The sequence below is a fragment of the Tupaia chinensis genome, unplaced genomic scaffold (genome assembly GCF_000334495.1).
Source record: "Tupaia chinensis unplaced genomic scaffold, TupChi_1.0 Scaffold000187_1, whole genome shotgun sequence".
Taxonomy (NCBI): domain Eukaryota; kingdom Metazoa; phylum Chordata; class Mammalia; order Scandentia; family Tupaiidae; genus Tupaia; species Tupaia belangeri.
Window position 1 is genome coordinate 4136931 of NW_006159662.1, and position 9886 is coordinate 4146816.

Here is a 9886-nt window from a genome sequence, read left to right on the forward strand (position 1 = left end):
ACTCTTCTTCTGCTTTGTCAGTTACCTTGTGACTTTATTGCTAAGATACAGAAACACAGAAGTTTTAGAGTTGGCTGAGATCCAAGTAATTAATTACCTTAACATGGGGTATGTAGACCTTAAAGTCTGTGGATTGGCTCCAGGTGGTCACTGTGTACAGGCCTCTGGGTTTTATGTAAGATTGTATATGTGGACACTTTTTCCCTGTGGGTCTGACATAGGGTCCAGTATCCTCATAGCACAGAAAAAGCAGCGCAGAAAAGTTAAATGGCTTACTCTCAAGTGGTTTTTTGACGTCTATTTTGATGTGCATTCCACTATGATACGTCTTCAAAGTCCTGAATTAGTACAGTTTTGGCTACAGGATCACATTAACATTTACTGAGCAGTATGTATAACAATTAGTTTGAATCTGAGAATGGATAGTGATTTCTGTTAAGTGGTATGCTGACAGGTAGCATGGTGGTTAAGGTACTGAATTCCCACATGGCTGACTATAGTTCGAGGCCTGGACCCAGAGGCCTGAAAAATCATGCTTGTATGTACCCTAAATCTCAGGAAAAGAATGGAGGAGAAATTGTGGTGTGACCATCCCCTCTGGGGGGTGTGTGTGGTAATGTCTCACTTTCCCTCTCTCTGTCTATCTCTGTCTCTTTCTGGAAAGCACACAAAGACCCTATGGCAAAAACCAAAAGCAAAACCTTAAAGTTAAACAATGTGACTAACCTAAAATCGACATTTCATAAGAGTTCTTGGCATCATGGAGAATAAGAATTTTACTCTCTTCTGTTTGTGAAGAAAAGAATTGTGGGAAACAATTTGAGGACATTACTAAAGAGTTAAAGTTTGGGGCCAGGCATATGGCCTAGTAGTTAAGGCAACTAGATCAAATCCCACATGACCAGCCATCCAGCTCTAGTCCTGACCTGGTTATTTGAGAAACACATTGGGAACGTGTGTGTACATACTCAAAAATCCCAATAGTATGGAAAAATGGATGAGAGGTAATTGTGGTGTGACCATGCCCCATGGGGAATGCTCCCTCTAGAACTCTCTGTTTCTCTGCCTCTGGCAAGCACATATGCCCTATGGCAAAATTATAAAAAGAAAGCCTTCAGCTGGCCCCAGTCCATGGGCTGGTATGTGTGCCTGGGGAGGCCTCTGGACTTGAAGTGGGAACTTGCTATGTGGGATTGCCTTGCAGAGAGTTTGGCGTTTTTCTGTTCTTTTCTTTTGATAATTCTTTGCTAAAGGGCGCGTGCGGTCATCAGAAAGACAGATAGAAAGCGAGAAATCATCCCCCGGGGAGATGGCCACACTGCAATCCCTTCTCCTCCATTCTCCTCTCTGGATCTTGGACACGCATGCACATGCACTCGGAATGAGTTTAAGCCACTGGGTCCGGGACTCGAACTGTGGTCGGATACATGGGAGTTCAGCGACATAGCCGTTATGCTAACTGCTGGTCCTGAGCTTGGCGTTTTACAGCTGTAAAACTATGACCCATCTGTCCCAACTTGAGGTTGTCTGATCTACTATGTTGAAATCTTTTCTAAAATGTAAGTCCCCTTCTTCTGTCCTAGTTAATGATATCTTTATTGACTCTTTCGAATCTTGCAGTTTGGATGTCAGTTTAAATGCATTTTAGCATTAAAGCCTTAAGGAACATAGGAAGTTGGATTGAATACCTATGAAACGCTCTTGGGCTTTTAGTGAATTTTGGAGAGAAAGCTTAAGGACTGCAGTAGCCCTTAGTGATGGCAGATAACTTTCTGTTAGATTAGCAACTGCTGACTTTAATGCTATGTTTTATCTCTTACTGGGCTGAAGCCTACTTGGGGGCAGGGATTTATTTTACAAAATTTGTTTCAAACATATAAGGGAAATTTAAAGCTTATTAAATAATGAAACCCAAGTTTGAATCATTAGGATGTATTTTAAGGTTGCAGTGATTGTCAATTTTGTAATGTTGTTTTAAAAATTCTGACTGTAGGACTGGCCCCATAGTGCAGTGGTTAGGTGTTGTGTGCACCTGGGGAGCTGGATCCTACATGGTCAACCCCATGCGATTTGAATTCTGGCTCCCGTGGCTAGAACCACATGCTGGGCACATCTGTGTGTGTACCCAAAATCCTGACAGGAAGGAGGAATTGAGGAAAAAGGATTGTGGTGTGATTATGCCCCATTGGGAGGTACTTTGTTTCCCTCTCCCCCTCCCCACTTTCTGGCAAGCACATGCGCCCTCTGGCAAAAACAAAAAACCCTGATTACAAACTACTTTTTAGAAATTTTGAAAATTACCATGAAGTACTAGAAAAATTAAACATTACCTAGAGATTACCTTGCATTTCTTAATGTACATGAACATTTTCCTTTTTTAATGTGGCCCAACAGTATGTGTTTTTTTTAAAGCATAATTTAATTTAGTTTATAATTAATTTTTAATTTTATCAGAGAGAGACAGAGTTAGAGAGAGAAAGTGAGAAGGCAGGCCATCAGGTCCAGGACTCCAACCATGGTCAGCCATTTAGGAGTCCAGTGCCTTAACCACCATGCCACCTGTGGCTCTGCAATGTGTTTTAATATGGAAGTTCCTTTCTTTTTCTGTGTTTAAACACAGATTTATATTGGTATACAGCTGAGGTGTTTTTTTTTTTGCCTTTACCCTCTATTTTGAAGTTCTTAACTTTGTGAACTGGGAGGTGGCAAAGATTAGAGCTGCCTTGGGGTAAGTGTTATTTGACTTGAACTATGAAGAACTAGACTTGTGGCTTGCTTTGATATTGCGATTAATTCAATTAATTCGAACTGACTTGAAACAAGTTGTCACACAGTCTTTATGTCTTTTTGTACTTGATTTAAAAAAAACCAATTGCCAGAGGGCAGTGTGTGCTTGTCAGGGGAAGGCAGAGAGAGGGAAAGGAAAAAGGATGAAGTGCTCTCCAGTGGGTCACCTCAGTTCCTTCTCTTCCAGTCCTCTACCTATTGGAATTTGGGTCACACATACGTACATGCCAACATGTTTCCAAGCCTGTAGGGCTGAGATTTTGTGATTGGTCATGTGGGATCTGGTTCCCTTAACCAGTAGGTTCTGGGGCTGGCCTTTTTGTACATAATTTTACTTCTCATTTTTCTACCCTACATTGCTCATGTGTTTGGGGGAGGGGAAAAGTGAGAAACCATTCCCTAGGGATATGGCCATGCCAAAATCCCTTCTCCATTTTCCTTTTAGGATTGTGGGCCCCACTTACACATGCCCAGTGTGTTTTTCAAGTCCTTGGGACTTGGACCATGCAGTCAGCTGTGTGGAATCAGTCACCTTAATCTCCCCTTCACTAGCTGGTCCCTACATAATTTAAAAAGTTTAAAAACTGGGACCAGCAGTTAGCGTAATGGCTATGTCCCTGGACTCCCATGTCGTTGACCGCGGTTCAAGTCCCGGACCCGGTGGCTTAAACTCACGCCGGGCGCGTGTGTGTGCATGCCCAAGATCCCGAGAGGAGAATGGAGCACAAGGGATTGTGGCATGGCCATCCCCCCTGGGGGGTGATTTCTCGCTTTGGGTTGCTCTGTGTCTCTCTGTCTTTCTGGCGAATGCACATGCCCTATAGCAAAAACCTCTCCAAAAAAAAAGTTTAAAAACTTTTGTGGGCCAGCAAGTGGCGTAGTGGTTAAGGCACTGGATTTCCACATGGCTGACTGTGGTTTGAGTTCTGGACCCAGTGGTTTGAAAATCAAGCCAGTTGTGTGTGTATGTTGACACCTGCTTAAGTAGAGCGTGCTTATGGTTTGCCTACCTCTCCACTTCCTTTCCCATTTGTAACTTTTATCTTGCTTTTCCTTTTGGGAACCTCTCCTGCCCTACTCTCCATCCAGGTTAATCCAGTGACCAAAGCTCATTCCCTATGCTCAAGCTGTTCTAATTTGCAGGTGGTTGAGAAGCATGAATGAAATCAAAGTAAAGTACAAAGTTATGTGTGGTGAGGGGAAGAAAAGGAATGTCTAAGATCAGATTGTACCATGGCTTACTTAAATGATAGGCTGAGGAGTCTGGATTTTGTCCAGTAGGTAGTCAGGTGTTAGTATAACATTTCCCAGCAAGGGAGGACCCTTGGGTTTATAATTGATTGCATCATTCCTCCTTGTCCAATTGATTGTCAGGCCCTCCTCTTTTTTTCTTTTAAATTTATTTTGACCCCTTCCTTCCTTTTCCACTTTAACTCGTTCAGCTACCATAATTCAGTCCTTTTGACCTCACATTGAGATTCTTGCTGCAGTTAACAAATGATTTCTCTTCTTGGAGTCCTTTCTCCTGTAGCCCATTCTGACATCACTATCAGAATATTTTAAAGTGTCCTTTTTTTTTTTTTTTTTTTAAATTTTTGCTAGAGAGCATGTGTGCTTGCCAGAGAGAGACAGAGACATGGAAAGAGACTGAAAAAGTGTGAAAGTACTCTCCCCACCCCATGGGGAATGGTCATGCCACAGTCCATTCTCTAGTTTTTTCTCCTTTTGGGATTTTGGACAAGTACGCACATATTTGGTGTGTTTCTCAAGCCACGAGGTTCAGGACTCAAACCATGCCGTTGTCTATGTGGGATCCAGCTGCCTTAACTACCATGCCACAGGCTGGCCCAAGAAACCTTTAGTAGCTCACTGTTGACAGGATCAGATCAATGCTCTCAGCTTGTTATTCAAGCCATTCCAAAAATTAACCCATCTGTCTTTTAAGCCTTAATCTTTTTTACTTTATTTAACCTAGGCCCTAGCAAAGTTGCAGTGTTTCTTTTTATTCTCTCACATATCTTGTACTTCCCATCTTTTAATTTAATAAAATATTTATTTAATATTCTTCTTCTTAAGTTTGCAAGAGAGAGAAAGAAAGACACCAGAACTGGGACTCGAACCACGGTCGGTCATATGGGAGTCTGGTGCCTTAACCACTATGCCACCTGCCAGCCCCTCTCATCTATTTTTTTAAATTTTTGCTAGAGCGCGTGTGTGCTCTTTAGAGAGACTGGGAGACAGAAAGCGAGAAATCACATGCCCCCGCCTTCCAGGGAGGATGATCATACCACAGTCCCTTTTCCTCCATTCTCCTCTCAGGATTTTTGACATGCATACACTTGCACCCTGCATGAGTTTAAGTCACTGGGTTTGGTACTCGAACCCTTGAACCATGGTTAATTACATGGGAGTCCAGTGACTTAACCATTACACTATCTGCTAGCCCTTCCCCTCTCATCTTTTAATGTTTTTGTTTATTTCTTACTCCTAGATGGTCTGTCCTTTTTTGTTTGTTTGTTTTTAAATTTTTTTTTCTGAAGAGGTTTTTGCTATAGTGTAATGTGTGCTCACCAGAAAGAGAGATACAGAGAGTCATAAAGTGAGAAATCACTCTCCCAGGGGGGGATGGCTATGCTGCAACCCCTTTTCTTCCATTCTCCTCTCGGGATCTTGGGCACACATGCACACGCGCCTGGTGTGAGTTTAAGCCACCGGGTCCAGGACTCGAACCCCGGTTGAGTACATGGGAGTCCAGCGACATAGCCATTATGCCAATTGCTGATCCCCTAGATGGTTCTTTCTGTAGTCTCAGCATTTTTTTTTTCCTTTTTAAAAAAAAGATTTATTTATTTAGTTTCATTTGTTGTTATTTATTTATTTATTTGCTTTGGGAGAGATTTTTGCTATAGGGCACATGCGCTCTCCAGCAAAGACGGAGAGACAGAAAGCGAGAAATCACCCCCCCCCCCCCCCCGGGGGAGCCACGGCACCACTTCTAAAGAATAATAACTATCTGATAGTTTCATTTTAAGGATTAAGTATGCACATAGCCTGTTTTACGGTGCCTGAGCAGAGGAATCACTCATTATGCACTAGCAATTATTACACTCAAGGATCATCGACAGATAATGGAGGAGGTACTGATAAGCACAAAGAACTCTTCCATTCAAATCTCAAGAAACCATCACATCGCTTGCTCAGATTTAGCATTGTTCAATTTAATCGTACGTGTGTAGGTGCATGCATGCACACACACGTGCACACACACACACAGAGGGGAAAGTGAGAAATCATCCCCCCCTCCCCCCCGCGGGAGAATGGCCATGCTGTAATCCCTCTCCACTCTGTGTGGAATTTTTGGGCACACACGCACACATCTTGTCAAGATTTTCAAACTGCTAGGTCTCAGCCTTGAACTGTGGTTGACTATGTGGCAGTCTAGCGCCTTAACCATTATGGTACCTGCTGGCACCCCTTTGTCTACTTTTAAGGGCACATGATCAACTCCTAATACCTGGATATAGTGGAATCTGTCTCTAGAGATTCTCTTTTATTATAATAATAAGTACCATGTATCTTTCCTATTTGCCAAATTTTAAGAAATTATTTACCCAAGTAATTTCATTTAATCCTTCAAGTAATACAGTGAAATAGGTGATTACAAATATTATCATATCTTCATCAGAAAACCTCTCTAATCTCAGAGAAGTTAATTTGTTCAAGGCCTCACAGCTGATTAAGTGTAAGAGCTCTGAAATGTGAATTTGGATGTGTTTTACTCTGGTCTCTAAACTCTATTACACTGTCTTTCTAAATAGTTTTTGTCTCTTGTCAAAGAGGTTGGGGGGGTCTGAATATATATATATATATATATATTTTTTTTTTTTTTTCTCTCTCTCTCTCTTTTTTTTTTGGATACTTTTCCCCTAAGCAGTTACTTTCTGTTGTATGTTTTCCTTTAGTTAGAAAAAGTGTAGAGAAAGTGTGTGTGACTTATTTTAGGACAAGGTTTTAGGTTAAATAGACTGTTTTGAATTAAGAGAGATTACATGTGTGTATTTTTTCCTTGCCTGTTTCTCTTTCCCACAGCTACTTGAGTGTAAATCAGTGGAGATCCATTTGGTTTAACTGGTGTGCATTCCCTAGATGGCCCATGTTAGGAGTATGCTGGGGCATGGTCAGTTATTAACTATGTAGTGTGGATTTCACAGGGTGCTTTGGCCAGTCTAACTTCAGACAGCTGAGCTAATGGAGAACTTTGTGACTAATGTGCCAACAGTCAAAACTTCTGGAGATTAAAAGCTTTGCCCTTTTTTTAAAAAAGAGAGAGAGAGAGAGAGCGCGCGTGAGAGAGAGGCTTAGAGTAACCCTAGAGTGATGGATGTTAATAGATGATGAGAATCAGTATGTGATAGTGAAGTGCGACTTTACCGGGTAACCTCATGTTGCTAAGCCTCTCTAATCTCTAATTTCCTTCTGTAGAGTGGGAAGAATAATAGTAGTACAGAGAATTTAACAAGCTAATCCGTATAAAGTGCTTGGCACAGTGGCTGAGAAACACTCAATATTAGTTATTATTGTGCAAATACTTCCTACTTCAAATGAAGAGTGAAAATGAGGACAGAAGTAGAATTTTGGGTCTTTTCAAATGTCTCTTTTTTGTTGTTCTGTTTTGTGTTTGTGTGTGTGGTTGGTTTGTTATGGGAGTAGGGGGCAGTTAAGTGCATTTTGTGTTCCGGAAGTGTAGATCATAGGAGCTGGGCTAGTTTTCTGTCAGGGGTGGTTAATTCCCGTCTGGGCTCTGGACCTTTGTTCTTTCAAGTACCTCTTTCGTCCTCTTTAATAACTTATATATCTACATGTCTCTCATCTTGAAAAGTCCTTCTTTAGGCCATTTCCTTTAACTCTTGCATTCTGTTCAGGTCTGGCAGATAGAGAGTAGTCTACTGTCATTTAGAGACACTAAAAGATGTCTCTCTTCGCTTTTTAGTGGGACACTAATCCAGTCTTCCCCAAATAGTCTTAAGAGGTGCTTTTATTTTTACTTTTATTTATTTATTTTCCAAAGGTCACATATGCTCACTAGAAAGGGATTGGGGAAGACTGAGAATGAGAACCAGAGAGAACAATACCCTCTAATGTGGTGTAGTCACACTGCAGTCTTTTTTCCTTCATTTCTCCATCGTGGCAGGATTTAGGGCACACATGCACACATGTCTGGCCTGTTTTTCAAGCTGCCGGGGCTGGAAATCAAACTGCAGTCAGCCACGTGGGATCCGGTCCCCCCCTTAACTGCTGTGCTACCATGCTGGCCCACAGAGCTGCTCTTGCTGAGCGTGCTGGTGCTTTAGTTGGTAAAGATAACAGACTTTTCTGTGTTACCATCTTTTTTTTTTTTTTTTTTTTTGAGAGGTTTTTGCTATAGGATGCGTGTGCTCGCCAGAGAGACAGAAAGCAAGAAATCACCCCCCAGGGGGGATGGCCACGTTGCAATCACTTCTCCATTCTCCTCTTGGGATCTTGGGCATGCATGCACACGCACCTGGCATGAGTTTAAGCCACTGGGTCTGGGACTTGAACCGCGATTGACTACATGGGAGTCCAGCGACATAGCTGTTACACCAACTGCTGGTCCCTCTCTGTTACCATCTTGACCTCATTACTTCATTTGACTAATATAAGGGGTCTTCAGAAAGTTTGTGGAAAATGTAACTGAAGTACAATTTTATTTTGGTGTAAAATACTGAAATCCATGAATATTTTTTATAATATTCGTTTCCACTAAGTTTTTGAAGACTTCTGGTTGTTCTTCAGACACCCTGGAGCTCGTTGGGTGCTGGTAAAAGCAGGGCCTCTGGGGATGTGTTTTAAGTTCTTCCCAGTCATGCAGAGGAAAGTCCTTATCCAGAGCCTTCAAGGGTCATGTTCTTGTCATTAACAGTTCAGCTAGCTCTGGGTACTTCTTGCAATTTTTAAATGACAGTTTAAATAACCCATTTATGATTAATTTGTTTTATCTCTGGTGGACTGTCATTTGTCTCCATCTTGCCCTCCTCCCCTCCATAGTTTTCTGAAAGTCTTTAAATATAAATTTTTAGGCTTGACAGTGTTAACAGAGTTCTCTTGCTTTACTGCTTACACCTAACCTGTTGCACCAGTTTGGGTGTGGTGGCAGGAACTATTAATAATTTCATGTGTTTTGGCAGGTAGCTCTCTGCACTTTCAGAGTAGCAGGCTCCCTTTCTTTTCTGACATTAAATTTGAGTAGGGTGGTGTGTGTGTGTGTGTGTGTGTGTGATTGACTGATAATCTCTCAAATGAAATGAGTTTTTACTCGTGCAGGCACAAACACTTTGGGAAGCCTCTTGTACAAAATAAACAAATCTCTTTTGGAATTTTTGCTAACTTAGTCTACACTAACTTAATTTTGAGTACTTCATCTAGTGGCAAAAGCAGATGACTATTCCTTCCAAACATGTCGAATGACTGGTCTGTCATTCATTGGCCTCTTGTAAAACCACCCTGTTCACTGAGGTTAGGCTTACAGTTAATCTTCATATTATGAGAGCATTTCCAGGGTCAAATTGTTACGTAATTGAAATACAGGTAGTTTCAAGCCTCTTAGTATGGCACGTGTTTAAGATACTAAATAGCTCCTTCTGGGTACTTTTTGATTTTCCTTTTGTGATACCCAGGTCATTCTTCTAAACCTAACAGTGTTATTGCCTTCCTGTTTTCTCTTTTTTCTTTCTTTTTTTTGGGAGAGGTTTTTGCTATAGGGCGCATGCGCTCGCCAGAAAGACAGAGAGAGACAAAGAGACAGAAAGTGAGAAATCACCCCCTGCCCCGGGCGGGGGGGGGGGGGGAGGGGGATGGCCACGCCGCAATCCCTTCTCCTCCTTTCTCCTTTCGGGATCTTGGGCACACATGCACACGTTCTAGGACTGATGTTGAGCCACTGGGTCTGGGACTTGAACTGTGGTCAACTACATGGGAGTCCAATGACATAGCCATTACGCTAACTGCTGATCTCGCCTTCCTGTTTTCTCTACATCTTCCCCTGAGCCCAAGCCTTTACTTTCTCTCCAGCAGTCTAGTT